This window comes from Anopheles funestus (assembly GCF_943734845.2).
Source record: "Anopheles funestus chromosome X unlocalized genomic scaffold, idAnoFuneDA-416_04 X_unloc_148, whole genome shotgun sequence".
NCBI classification, from domain to species: domain Eukaryota; kingdom Metazoa; phylum Arthropoda; class Insecta; order Diptera; family Culicidae; genus Anopheles; species Anopheles funestus.
This window is the reverse complement of record NW_026045092.1, coordinates 10,001-25,000: the sequence shown is the minus strand read 5'-3', so window position 1 is coordinate 25,000 and position 15,000 is coordinate 10,001. Positions and strand designations below refer to the sequence as shown.

General features: G+C 47.3%; 2 non-coding genes across 2 annotated transcripts in view; both read left to right on the top strand.

The window, feature by feature from the left end:
- The first annotated feature begins 13,956 nt into the window (after positions 1–13,956).
- LOC125772928 (5.8S ribosomal RNA) lies at positions 13,957–14,114 on the top strand. Its single transcript, XR_007419756.1, has one exon. It is a non-coding gene; the product is annotated as a 5.8S ribosomal RNA (ribosomal RNA).
- A 709-nt stretch (positions 14,115–14,823) lies between these two features.
- LOC125772931 (large subunit ribosomal RNA) overlaps positions 14,824–15,000 on the top strand; it is a 4,173-nt gene continuing 3,996 nt past the window's right edge. The window contains exon 1 of the ribosomal RNA XR_007419759.1: positions 14,824–15,000. This exon is cut by the window's right edge and continues 3,996 nt beyond it. This is a non-coding gene — a ribosomal RNA (large subunit ribosomal RNA).

The window sequence follows — 15,000 nt, the reverse complement described above, 5'->3', positions numbered from 1 at the left end:
AGAAGCCCGAGTAGAGCGAAATGTGGGCCAAAGTACCGAGTAGTTGCCACAAATGCCCAAATGGATACCAAAATGTGGTACCAAGTACCTAACTGTTGCAACAAATGCTAGCTTTCTGACCAAAAGCTGTGGGCCAATTTCGTAGAAGAACCGCCTAGGCGAAAAGGCAAAAATCGCCGAAGCTGGCCCGCTCGCAGAGCTCGCGGGCCAGGAGATACTCATAGGGCGATTTACTAGAGTGGGGAACTTGAGAATTTTTGTGTCCGAGACTTTGGGCAACTTCGCGGCCGCCCCCTTAAAGTAAAAGATTTTCTCTGGGTGCCTAAAATTCGCAATTCCCGCAAAGTCGGGAAGACGTTAAAGTTTTTGCCCAAAAAATGGCCATCGATTTAAGGTGATTTTCCAATAAGAAAATGCTTCCTATTTTGAACTTTTTCGAATATTTCCTAAACTAAGCGTCGGAGCACATGGCCGTGGAGGAACTTTTGGTAGCTTTTGGCAAGGGCTATCGGATGAAATAATGCGAAAGGCCATCGGAGCGATATTGGATTAATGCGGGCCCATAAACGTACCTAAGAAGTGAAAATTGGTACCTTGCACGCAGGATGCAAGAAATGCTTGAGTGTTAACCATCATCGGTACCAAGTACCTAGGTTATATCGAGTGCGTAGATGGAAGTCGGTACCAAAGGGAAACCTTCCTAGGCTAGGTGCACGCAAGTGAGTATGGATCGATCAGTAGAAAGATGGGAAGCCATAGGAAACCTTCCTAGGCTAGGTGCACGCAAGTGAGTATGGATCGATCAGTAGAAAGATGGGAAGCCCAAGGAAACCTTCCTAGGCTAGGTGCACGCAAGTGAGTATGGATCGATCAGTAGAAAGATGGGAAGCCATAGGAAACCTTCCTAGGCTAGGTGCACGCAAGTGAGTATGGATCGAACAGTAGAAAGATGGGAAGCCCAAGGAAACCTTCCTAGGCTAGGTGCACGCAAGTGAGTATGGATCGATCAGTAGAAAGATGGGAAGCCATAGGAAACCTTCCTAGGCTAGGTGCACGCAAGTGAGTATGGATCGAACAGTAGAAAGATGGGAAGCCCAAGGAAACCTTCCTAGGCTAGGTGCACGCAAGTGAGTATGGATCGATCAGTAGAAAGATGGGAAGCCATAGGAAACCTTCCTAGGCTAGGTGCACGCAAGTGAGTATGGATCGATCAGTAGAAAGATGGGAAGCCCAAGGAAACCTTCCTAGGCTAGGTGCACGCAAGTGAGTATGGATCGATCAGTAGAAAGATGGGAAGCCATAGGAAACCTTCCTAGGCTAGGTGCACGCAAGTGAGTATGGATCGATCAGTAGAAAGATGGGAAGCCCAAGGAAACCTTCCTAGGCTAGGTGCACGCAAGTGAGTATGGATCGATCAGTAGAAAGATGGGAAGCCATAGGAAACCTTCCTAGGCTAGGTGCACGCAAGTGAGTATGGATCGATCAGTAGAAAGATGGGAAGCCATAGGAAACCTTCCTAGGCTAGGTGCACGCAAGTGAGTATGGATCGATCAGTAGAAAGATGGGAAGCCATAGGAAACCTTCCTAGGCTAGGTGCACGCAAGTGAGTATGGATCGATCAGTAGAAAGATGGGAAGCCATAGGAAACCTTCCTAGGCTAGGTGCACGCAAGTGAGTATGGATCGATCAGTAGAAAGATGGGAAGCCATAGGAAACCTTCCTAGGCTAGGTGCACGCAAGTGAGTATGGATCGATCAGTAGAAAGATGGGAAGCCATAGGAAACCTTCCTAGGCTAGGTGCACGCAAGTGAGTATGGATCGATCAGTAGAAAGATGGGAAGCCCAAGGAAACCTTCCTAGGCTAGGTGCACGCAAGTGAGTATGGATCGATCAGTAGAAAGATGGGAAGCCATAGGAAACCTTCCTAGGCTAGGTGCACGCAAGTGAGTATGGATCGATCAGTAGAAAGATGGGAAGCCATAGGAAACCTTCCTAGGCTAGGTGCACGCAAGTGAGTATGGATCGATCAGTAGAAAGATGGGAAGCCATAGGAAACCTTCCTAGGCTAGGTGCACGCAAGTGAGTATGGATCGATCAGTAGAAAGATGGGAAGCCATAGGAAACCTTCCTAGGCTAGGTGCACGCAAGTGAGTATGGATCGATCAGTAGAAAGATGGGAAGCCATAGGAAACCTTCCTAGGCTAGGTGCACGCAAGTGAGTATGGATCGATCAGTAGAAAGATGGGAAGCCATAGGAAACCTTCCTAGGCTAGGTGCACGCAAGTGAGTATGGATCGATCAGTAGAAAGATGGGAAGCCATAGGAAACCTTCCTAGGCTAGGTGCACGCAAGTGAGTATGGATCGATCAGTAGAAAGATGGGAAGCCATAGGAAACCTTCCTAGGCTAGGTGCACGCAAGTGAGTATGGATCGATCAGTAGAAAGATGGGAAGCCATAGGAAACCTTCCTAGGCTAGGTGCACGCAAGTGAGTATGGATCGATCAGTAGAAAGATGGGAAGCCATAGGAAACCTTCCTAGGCTAGGTGCACGCAAGTGAGTATGGATCGATCTGTAGAAAGATGGGAAGCCATAGGAAACCTTCCTAGGCTAGGTGCACGCAAGTGAGTATGGATCGATCAGTAGAAAGATGGGAAGCCATAGGAAACCTTCCTAGGCTAGGTGCACGCAAGTGAGTATGGATCGATCAGTAGAAAGATGGGAAGCCCAAGGAAACCTTCCTAGGCTAGGTGCACGCAAGTGAGTATGGATCGATCAGTAGAAAGATGGGAAGCCATAGGAAACCTTCCTAGGCTAGGTGCACGCAAGTGAGTATGGATCGATCAGTAGAAAGATGGGAAGCCATAGGAAACCTTCCTAGGCTAGGTGCACGCAAGTGAGTATGGATCGATCAGTAGAAAGTGGGAAGCCCATTACCAAATGCCCTAGTGAAGACCGTAAACGAATATCATGAACCGATAAGGAGCACCAAATGCCCTAGTGAAGACCGTAAACGAATATCATGAACCGATAAGGAGCACCAAATGCCCTAGTGAAGACCGTAAACGAATATCATGAACCGATAAGGAGCACCAAATGCCCTAGTGAAGACCGTAAACGAATATCATGAACCGAGAAGTAGCAACGAATGCCTGAAAATGTACCAAGTCCTCGGTATAGAGTAACGAGAGTTAACCGCCGTGATGTATGCAATGAGGGCAGCCATTGCATGGGTTCTGGACTTGGTTCGCGAATAACTTTTTTGCTAGACATCGGACAAAGTTGACGTGGAAGAACGAAATGTAGCATTTGATGCCACCTATCCAAAACTTTTTCAAGATTGAAGATCCGATCGATACAGCCTGAGTTATAGGCAAAAGTTGGTGCAAAATTGAGCATTTTTAATGGTGAAAAATCGGTACTCCTCGAATAGCTCCTGTTGGAAGCATCGGACCACATGGTCGTGGAGGAACATATTGTAGCGCGCGGTGTCAAGTATCGACACCCAAAACCGCATGTCCGATGGACGGAAAATGACCAAGTTATAGTGAAAACTTGGTTGCACCAAATTCCCGAAGAAGTGCAACGAGAAGGTGAATGCGATGGTTGTTCGTCGAATAGCTCCGGCCACAGACATGGTAGCGATTAGTGGTGCATGGAAGAAATCTAGCCACAAGTGCCATCTACCCATGGCCAGAAGAAAGTGTGGCCATATCTTGGATACCGGCGGAGCTATGGGGCAAATATGGGCCAAAAATGGTGCAAGTTGGACCAAAAATCCGACCAAGTGCGCGAGGCGCTTTCGTGAATAGCTCCGGCCAGAGACATGGTAGCGATTAGTGGTGCATGGAAGAAATCTAGCCACAAGTGCCATCTACCCATGGCCAGAAGAAAGTGTGGCCATATCTTGGATACCGGCGGAGCTATGGGGCAAATATGGGCCAAAAATGGTGCAAGTTGGACCAAAAATCCGAAAAAGTACCTAGGTAAATGCGATGGTTGTTCGTCGAATAGCTCCGGCCACAGACATGGTAGCGATTAGTGGTGCATGGAAGAAATCTAGCCACAAGTGCCATCTACCCATGGCCAGAAGAAAGTGTGGCCATATCTTGGATACCGGCGGAGCTATGGGGCAAATATGGGCCAAAAATGGTGCAAGTTGGACCAAAAATCCGAAAAAGTACCTAGGTAAATGCGATGGTTGTTCGTCGAATAGCTCCGGCCACAGACATGGTAGCGATTAGTGGTGCATGGAAGAAATCTAGCCACAAGTGCCATCTACCCATGGCCAGAAGAAAGTGTGGCCATATCTTGGATACCGGCGGAGCTATGGGGCAAATATGGGCCAAAAATGGTGCAAGTTGGACCAAAAATCCGAAAAAGTACCTAGGTAAATGCGATGGTTGTTCGTCGAATAGCTCCGGCCACAGACATGGTAGCGATTAGTGGTGCATGGAAGAAATCTAGCCACAAGTGCCATCTACCCATGGCCAGAAGAAAGTGTGGCCATATCTTGGATACCGGCGGAGCTATGGTGCAAATACGGGCCAAAAATGGTGCAAGTTGGACCAAAAATCCGACCAAGTGCGCGAGACGCTTTCGTGAATAGCTCCGGCCACAGACATGGTAGCGATTAGTGGTGCATGGAAGAAATCTAGCCACAAGTGCCATCTACCCATGGCCAGAAGAAAGTGTGGCGCTATCTTGGATACCGGCGGAGCTATGGGGCAAATATGGGCCAAAAATGGTGAAGTTGGACCAAAAATCCGACCAAGTGCGCGAGGCGCTTTCGTGAATAGCTCCGGCCACAGACATGGTAGCGATTAGTGGTGCATGGAAGAAATCTAGCCACAAGTGCCATCTACCCATGGCCAGAAGAAAGTGTGGCCATATCTTGGATACCGGCGGAGCTATGGGGCAAATATGGGCCAAAAATGGTGCAAGTTGGACCAAAAATCCGACCAAGTGCGCGAGGCGCTTTCGTGAATAGCTCCGGCCACAGACATGGTAGCGATTAGTGGTGCATGGAAGAAATCTAGCCACAAGTGCCATCTACCCATGGCCAGAAGAAAGTGTGGCGATATCTTGGATACCGGCGGAGCTATGGGGCAAATACGGGCCAAAAATGGGTAAACTTGTACGGTCCAAAGCCAAGGGTAAATTTTTTTATTCCTCTAATAACTTCTACCACAGACATTGAATCGGTTCGTGATGTATGGATGAAATGTAGCAAACAGTTGGAACTACCCATAAAATCTTAAAGATTGACGATCCAATGCATAGAACCGGAGTAATGTGCGATACTTGGTGAAAAATCGAGTGAAAAATTAGCTATAAACTGTTTTTGGCCCATAACTCGAATACTAGACATCGGAAGGGGGGGTCGTAGAACGATTTTTTGTTGCCCTATCGATTCCCTATCGAACGAGCAAAAGTTGTTTTTTTGACCAAAAAGGACCCCTACTCTAGTAAAATTGGCCTGATTTTACTAGTCCCCGGTACCCGTACAGGCAAAATGAGCAAAATGCTCAAGTATGAATGGTTTTTGGCCCATAACTCGAATACTAGACGTCGCAGGGGGGTGTCGTGGAACAATTTTTGGTAGCCCTTGAAATTATCTATCGAATGACATATACTTGATTTTTTGACCAAAAAGTTCCTAGACTAGTAAAAATCGCATCATTTTACTAGAGTCGGGTACCCTGGACGAAAAACCGCTATAATTGCGGTTTTTGGCTAATAACTCGAATACTAGACGTCGCAGGGGGGTGTCGTGGAACAATTTTTGGTAGCCCTTGAAATTATCTATCGATTGACATATACTTGATTTTTTGGCCAAAAAGTTCCCTAGACTAGTAAAAATCGCATCATTTTACTAGAGTCGGGTACCCTGGACGAAAAACCGCTTAAGTTGCGGTTTTTGGCTAATAACTCGAATACTAGACGTCGCAGGGGGGTGCCGTAGAACAATTTTTGGTAGCCCTTGAAATTATCTATCGAATGACATATACTTGATTTTTTGACCAAAAAGTTCCTAGACTAGTAAAAATCGCATCATTTTACTAGAGTCGGGTACCCTGTACGAAAAACCGCTATAGTTGCGGTTTTTGGCCAATAACTCGAATACTAGACGTCGGAGGGGGGTGCCGTAGAACAATTTTTTGTAGCCCTTGAAATTACCTTTCGAATGATATATAGTGGTTTTTTGGTCAAAAAGTGACCCCGAGACTAGTAACCCTCCATACACAAAACCGCCTAAAAAGTTTTGGTTTTGCAAAATTTTGAAAAGTGCGTCAAAAAAATTTTTTCAAAAAGTACCAAATCGTGATCAGAACTCACTATAGACCATAAAAAGTGAAATCCGATGGTCATTTGCAACACTTGGTCAATCGAGAAAAATTTCACTTTTTTACTAGAGTCGGGTACCCTGAACGAAAAATCGCTCAAGTAATGGTTTTTGGCCAATAACTCGAATACTAGACGTCGGAAGGGGGTGTCGTAGAACAATTTTTTGTAGCCCTTGAAATTACCTTTCGAATGATATATAGTGGTTTTTTGGTCAAACAGTGACCCCGAGACTAGTAACCCTCCATACACAAAACCGCCTACAAAAACTTTGTTTTGAAAAATTTTGAAAAGTTCAAAAAAATTTTTTTTTCAAAAACTACTAAAACGTGATAAGAACTTACTATAGACCATAAAAAGTGATATCCGATGATAATTTGCAAAAGTTGGTAACTAGTAAAAAATTTCACTTTTTTACTAGAGTCGGTGCAACGAGAAAAAAAAAGTCCGTGATGGAGAAAAATGGCACGTTTTCCACGCCTGTACGCTTTCGTTTACTATATAGGGGGTAGGTGAGCCAGAAGCATGAATTTGACTGAGTACGTATCTTTATGAATTGGGCCCTTCTAAATCGATTGAGACTACCCCCAGGACGATCGGACGACTGCTTCTGGCTCAAAATGTGGTTTTTAGATTTTGATCGTCAATTATGAGAGAAAAAATCGATTAGAAGTAAAGATACGAAATGCTTGGTCTAAGTTGGGAAACGACTTCGGATATTTGTTGGACGTTGTCGTAGAAGGTCCGAGGACCAAGGAAAAGTGATTTCCAAGTGGATTTATGCACTATTAGTCGATGGTAAGATGTGAAATTAGTAGAACTTACCATACAGTTTGCGAAGTTGAAGCAATCGGTTGGTGAATATGGTACTGTCTGTCCAATTTGGTGGTTCGGAATGAGTGAAACGATGTTGATGATGGATAGACGTTCCGATTGCCCCCGATCGGGGAACATATAGTGGTCTTTAAGGTCCAAGTACCTATGTTTTGGTAAGCAGAACTGAGAGTTAAAGGATGAAAGTCGGCCATTCCTAATATCATCCTATCGGTGGTTCGCGAGTTGTTTGAGGACCGGAGCAGCTCGCGATGAAACGGTCCTAGGGTATTGGTTATCCATCCAAGGAAGAGTAAATGCGATCCTAGATGTGTGTCGTTGGCCGTTCTACCGGTATCGCCTATCGATGAGATATCGACGGGCATGCCTTACTCGAAAGTTGAATTCTAGGATCGATGGTCAAACAGACCTATGAGCGATAAACCAAACTGAACACGTATTGATGTCGGCTTTTCCTATCATTTGATGCCGCAGGTTGTTTAGGGACCGGAGCAACTTGCGGCCGAGACGGTCCCCGGGGGTTTCTTTCTCCAAGGAGTGGAAACTATTAAGCAAGAGTTGTAGCAAGATACGATCCTCTGATGTGTCGTTGGCCGTTCATGCGGTATCGCCTGTCGATGAGATATCGATGGGCATGCCTTACTCTACCGACCTTCTAATTGAGAGTATTAATCAGGGATCGATGGTCAAACAAGACCAATGAGCGATAAACCAAACTGAACACGTATTGATGTCGGCTTTTCCTATCATTTGATGCCGCAGGTTGTTTAGGGACCGGAGCAGCTTGCGGCCGAGACGGTCCCCGGGGGTTTCTTTCTCCAAGGAGAAGAAACGATTAAGCAAAAGTTGTAGCAAGATACGATCCTCTGATGTGTCGTTGGCCGTTCAAGCGGTATCGCCTGTCGATGAGATATCGATGGGCATGCCTTACTCTCCCGACTGGATTACTGAGAGTTTAATCAGGGATCGATGGTCAAAAAGACCTATGAGCGATAAACCAAACTGAACACGTATTGATGTCGGCATTTCCTATCATTTGTCGCAGGTTGTTTAGGGACCGGAGCAGCTTGCGACCGAGACGGTCCCTTCCCGAAAGATGGTGAACCGAGTCGTCTGGCGTAAAAACCGGACGACTCGAAAGGGCTTGACCCTTTCAAGTGAGCGATAATCACATTCTACGCTCAGTTCGACAGCTACAAGGCAATCACTCGCTATGTTCAGAGCTAATACATGCAACATGCCGGCATTGTTTCCACCGACGCATGGATTCAAGACTGGTGCACTTATTAGTTAAACCGTTCGCCTCCGGGTGTTTCGAGTTCAAGTCTGGATGAGGATTGATCTTGCTGGTAATAGCTTGAGCCCCTGAATAAGGGGTCGAAGCGTACATCTTGAGACCATGTACAACATATTACCAAATCGGCACCATGGGTTCGGGTGCAAGTGATGTAACCGTGAAAGATGTTGAGCAGCCCAACATCGGTTTACACACGCATAATAGGAAGGCAGCGCTGTCGACTGGTCAGTCGTGTAAGAAGTGTGCATTATCGATCACAAATATATTGGTGATCTGTAGGTTGCGCATACACCATGCCCGGTGTAAAGTGCCGTGGTCCCCCCCGGGGGGCTGCATCAAACCGTTCGCCACGCGAACTACCCAATGGAACGAACTCTATGCATTTAATAAGAAGAAGAGATGATAATGAAACACGGTCGATTTAAGAGTTGAAAACGTTGAAATACCTATAAGCAAGTCTTAAGTTGGTGGTGACCGTTACGCCCCAACAAATTGGTGCCTTACCCTACACCAAAGAGCCATTCAACATGGTTCAAGTGAGCGATAATCACGCTCTACGCTCAGTATGACAGCTGCAAGGCAATCACTCGCTAAGTTCAGAGCTAATACATGCAACACGCCGGCATTGTTTCCACCGACGCATGGATTCAAGACTGGTGCACTTATTAGTTAAACCGTTCGCCTGCGGGTGTTTCGAGTTCAAGTCTGGATGAGGATTGTTCTTGCTGGTAATAGCTTGAGCCCCTGAATAAGGGGCCGAAGCGTACATCTTGAGAGTAAATGTACAACATATTACCAAATCGGCACCGTGGGTTCTGGTGCAAGTGATGTAACCATGAAAGATGTTGAGCAGCCCAACATCGGTTTACACACGCATAAGGGGTTTATTGTTATCTGTAGGTTGCGCATACACCATACCCGGTGTAAAGTGCCGTGGTCCCCCAGGGGGCTGCATCAAAACGTTCGCCATGCGAACTACCCAATGGAACGAACTCGATGTATTGAAAGAGATGAACAATTAATAGCGAGAATAGGGGCCCGGAAGCAATTCCGCGGCCCTACGGTCGATTCAAGAGTTGAAACGTTGTACAATCGTGGATAGCACCTAGTGCTAATATGGTGAGAGATAATGTGTGAGGAAATTTAGTTTCCTAAAGTTTAGTTAGTGGTTTCCGTTGTGCCCTAACAAACTTAAAGTTGGTGGTGACCGTTACACCCCAACAAATTGGTGCCTTACCCAACACCAAAGAGCCATTCCATATGGTTCTAGAGAGAGAGAGTTGTGTGGAAATTTATTTCCCACTAAGCGAGTGTGTGTCTGTAGTGGAACGAATTCTGGTTGATCCTACCAGTAATATACGCTTGTCTCAAAGGTTAAGCCATGCATGTCTAAGTACAAACATAAATGAATGTGAAACCGCATAAGGCTCAGTATAACAGCTATAATTCACAAGATCATCCTACCACTAGTTACTTGGATAACTGTGGAAAATCCAGAGCTAATACATGCAACATGCCGGGACTGTTGCCCTCGCGGGTAGCTGAACTGGTGCACTTATTAGTTAAACCAATCGCCTCCGGGCGGCTTGAGTTGAAGTCTGGATAAGGACGCAGATCGTATGGTCGCTTGTCGACTGACGACAGATCTTTCAAATGTCTGCCCTATCAACTATTGATGGTAGTGTAGAGGACTACCATGGTTGCGACGGGTAACGGGGAATCAGGGTTCGATTCCGGAGAGGGAGCCTGAGAAATGGCTACCACATCCAAGGAAGGCAGCAGGCGCGTAAATTACCCAATCCCAGTACGGGGAGGTAGTGACGAGAAATAACAATATGGACCTCTCTAACGATGGTCCATAATTGGAATGAGTTGAGTATAAATCCTTCAACAAGGATCAAGTGGAGGGCAAGTCTGGTGCCAGCAGCCGCGGTAATTCCAGCTCCACTAGCGTATATTAAAGTTGTTGCGGTTAAAACGTTCGAAGTTGATTGCCCGTCCAGACACGTGACCGCCACGGGCGCCCGGTTACACGCCGGGGCCGTTCGTGCGCGCGCTCACGGCTGCGACTCACAATGGTGTACTTGGGCGTTACTCTGTGAACGAGTACCGTGCTACCGGTTAACTCCGGCACGGGCTCCTCATGGTGCTCAAGATACTCACATTTACCTTGAACAAATTAGAGTGCTCAAAGCAGGCTAAGACAAAGCGTCCGGCCCCCCCGTGGGGTTGGCGTTGGCCGAGAATAATCTTGCATGGAATAATGGAATATGACCTCGGTTTATACGATTTCGTTGGTTTGTCAGAAACCTAGAGGTAATGATTAACAGAAGTAGTTGGGGGCATTGGTATTACGGCGCGAGAGGTGAAATTCGTAGACCGTCGTAGGACCAACTGAAGCGAAAGCGTTTGCCATGGATGCTTTCTTTAATCAAGAACGAAAGTTAGAGGATCGAAGGCGATTAGATACCGCCCTAGTTCTAACCGTAAACGATGCCAATTAGCAATTGGGAGACGCTACCCCTATTCGGTGCTCTCAGTCGCTTCCGGGAAACCAAAATCGGGTTCCGGGGGAAGTATGGTTGCAAAGTTGAAACTTAAAGGAATTGACGGAAGGGCACCACAAGAAGTGGAGCTTGCGGCTTAATTTGACTCAACACGGGAAAATTTACCAGGTCCAAACTTATCGAGGTAAGACAGATTGATAGCTCTTTCTCAAATTTAAGGGTAGTGGTGCATGGCCGTTCTTAGTTCGTGGAATGATTTGTCTGGTTAATTCCGATAACGAACGTGACTCAAACATGCTAACTAGAACGCTGTCAGCAGTGCGCCTCCGGGCGCACCTGACGTTACAGCCGGGCGGCGCCTTCACGGGCGGTCGTCGGCTACGTTTGCCCTGCTTAGCGGGACAACTTGTGTTTAGCAAGCTGAGAATGAGCGATAACAGGTCCGTGATGCCCTTAGATGTTCTGGGCTGCACGCGTGCTACAATGTGGGTCGCAGCGTGTTCTCGCCAATAGGCGCCCCCATTCCGAGAGGAACGGGAAATCACTAAAATGCCCATCTAGTCGGGATTGGGGACTGCAACGGTCCCCATGAACCTGGAATTTCTAGTAAGCACTAGTCATTAGCTAGTGCTGATTACGTCCCTGCCCTTTGTACACACCGCCCGTCGCTACTACCGATGGATTATTTAGTGAGGTTTCTGGAGGCTTACCTTCCGCGGTTCCTTCGTGAGCTGCAGCTGGCATGGCTGAAGTTGACCGAACTTGATGATTTAGAGGAAGTAAAAGTCGTAACAAGGTTTCCGTAGGTGAACCTGCGGAAGGATCATTACTGATGATCGTCCGCGAGTGACCAACCATGGGCTGCCTTCGGTGTAGCTCGGTCGCTCGCTTGCTATGTGTCAGAATTTGTTGAAAGCCAACTCGTTCGTTGTACACTTTGATGGGTGACCATCACTGTGTCTCCGTGCCGAGCTAGATCTCCCCTAGCCGTAAGGCACTTGAACGCCCCTTCGACGACGAGTTGCATGTGTGTGGTATGTGTCAGAATCTGGTGAAGCTTTCTGCATGTGATGTGCCTTGTGTGGATCCGTGGCCATTGCATTGTGTCTGGTGCTTAGATACCCAGACACTTAGAACGCTTGCGCGGAAAGCAAACTCGATCGTTGTACACTTTGATGGGTGACCATCACTGTGTCTCCGTGCCGTGCTAGATCCCCCCTAGCCGTAAGGCACTTTGAACGCCCCTTCGACGACGAGTTACAAGAGTGTGGTATGTGTCAGAATCTGGTGAAGCTTTCTGCATGTGATGTGCCTTGTGTGGATCCGTGGCCATTGCATTGTGTCTGGTGTGTAGGTACCCAGACACTTAGAACGCTTGCGCGGAAAGCAAACTCGATCGTTGTACACTTTGATGGGCAACCATCACTGTGTCTCCGTGCCGTGCTAGATCTCCCCTAGCCGTAAGGCACTTTGAACGCCCCTTCGACGACGAGTTACAAGAGTGTGGTATGTGTCATAATCTGGTGAAGCTTTCTGCATGTGATGTGCCTTGTGTGGATCCGTGGCCATTGCATTGTGTCTGGTGTGTAGGTACCCAGACACTTAAGCAAACTCGATCGTTGTACACTGTGATGGGCGAGCATCACTGTGTCTCCGTGCCGTGTAAGAGCTCCCCTGGCCATCAGGCACTTGAAAGGTCCTTCGACGACGAGTTACAATAGTGGTGTGTTAGATACGTCAGGTGATGGTATCTACTGTTGTGCAATACGTATCCGGCCACGGCACGGAACGAACGGGAACTGTGGTGCAGACATACAAAGAGTTAAGCCTATTAGTCATTAACTCTAAGGACGGGGCCATGGGGCGGTACGCAAAGGATACGGATGAGCGAGTATGCAGGCCCAATACTCAATAGCTCGATCCGATCCAAGCACATGAGTTGACTGCGGCGCCAGGTTAACCAATGTGCTAGATTCTATTTGGCCAGTAGAATCTTGTGTCTTACGCGATTTGATACCAAGACACCAGAACGAAAGTTAGTTGAAGAGTGATTAAACTCTTATGAAGAATGGTTGTGCAATCACAACTTATGACTTTAACCTATAAAGTGGATATGGACTATCAATTATAACATGGGGCACACACCATGTTCTCGATCCAATCCACGCACACGAGTTGCCTGAGTAGCGACAGGTATACCGATGTGCAATACGTATCCGGCCATAGGCACGGAACGAACAGGAACTGTGGTGCAGACATACAAGGGCCATGGGGCGGTACGCAAAGGATACGGATGAGCGAGTATGCAGGCCCAATACTCAATAGCTCGATCCGATCCAAGCACATGAGTTGACTGCGGCGCCAGGTTAACCAATGTGCTAGATTCTATTTGGCCAGTAGAATCTTGTGTCTTACGCGATTTGATACCAAGACACCAGAACGAAAGTTAGTTGAAGAGTGATTAAACTCTTATGAAGAATGGTTGTGCAATCACAACTTATGACTTTAACCTATAAAGTGGATATGGACTATCAATTATAACATGGGGCACACACCATGTTCTCGATCCAATCCACGCACACGAGTTGCCTGAGTAGCGACAGGTATACCGATGTGCAATACGTATCCGGCCATAGGCACGGAACGAACAGGAACTGTGGTGCAGACATACAAGGGCCATGGGGCGGTACGCAAAGGATACGGATGAGCGAGTATGCAGGCCCAATACTCAATAGCTCGATCCGATCCAAGCACATGAGTTGACTGCGGCGCCAGGTTAACCGATGTGCTAAGAGAGTTGTTCCTGGGCCTTCAAAGTGACTTCAAAACTATCTTAGCGAATGGTGGCCATGGGCGTAGACATGAGCCACAAGTCACAAGGCCTGGGACTATTGGGTAATAAAGACAACTTAGTCAGAAAGTTAGTCTTTGGACGTACCACCGGGATTGTGTTACATTGGGAACCTTACTATAAAACCCTAGGCAGGGGATCACTCGGCTCATGGATCGATGAAGACCGCAGCTAAATGCGCGTCACAATGTGAACTGCAGGACACATGAACACCGATAAGTTGAACGCATATTGCGCGTCGGACGATTAAACCCGGCCGATGCACACATTCTTGAGTGCCTATCAATTCCTTGATATACAACAAACCAAACTTCAGGGTGGAGCGTGCCACAATAGAACACTATGGCGAGCAGCCCGTCTAGTGTCGTGGGGGAAACACGCTTCCACACTGTGCATAATGGCGTGCTCGGGACCTTTGTTGGGACCGCAGGGCGCTGAAAGTAAAGGGGTGAACCGCATAAATCGCACGCACGTAAACGCGCACACACACAAATAGAGTGAGACGTATCGTAGGATACCGCTAAGAGTACGTTGTGAAACATGGGGAAATTCAATCGAAAACCTCTTTGATGTCCAAGATTTCGTTGACCGTATCCGTCGTAATACTGGATCAATGTGCTTGGGGGAAAACGTCAAAGGGTTTTATAATAGTGGTGCATGATTAACCCATCGATGCCCGAGGGGAACATGTTGTCCAATACAATAGTGGTGCAGTTGGCTCGACATGCTCGGGGGGAGACATCGTGGGTCCAAGTCGACCAAGTCGACCGGGAGTTGTTGTTGAGAGATCGAATCAAAACGATGCCGAGCGGAACTCGTTGTCCTTATTGGAGTGATATTCGGACAACGTGCTCGGGGGGGCCATCGTTGATTCAAAAATGACCGTAAATTGCCCAATCCGTGTGTGTGTGTGTGTGAAGTGTTGTTGCGTATATATCGGTTCGCTATGCCCCGGGTTCGAAACGAATGGAATGTGACTGATTTTGTTGTAGGCCTCAAGTGATGTGAGACAACCCCCAGAATTTAAGCATATTAATAAGGGGAGGAGAAGAAACCAACCGGGATTCCCTGAGTAGCTGCGAGCGAAACGGGAGAAGCTCAGCACGTAGGGACGGTGTGTAACTGCACCTGTCCGATTCCGTGTACTGGAACGACCATTATCTACTA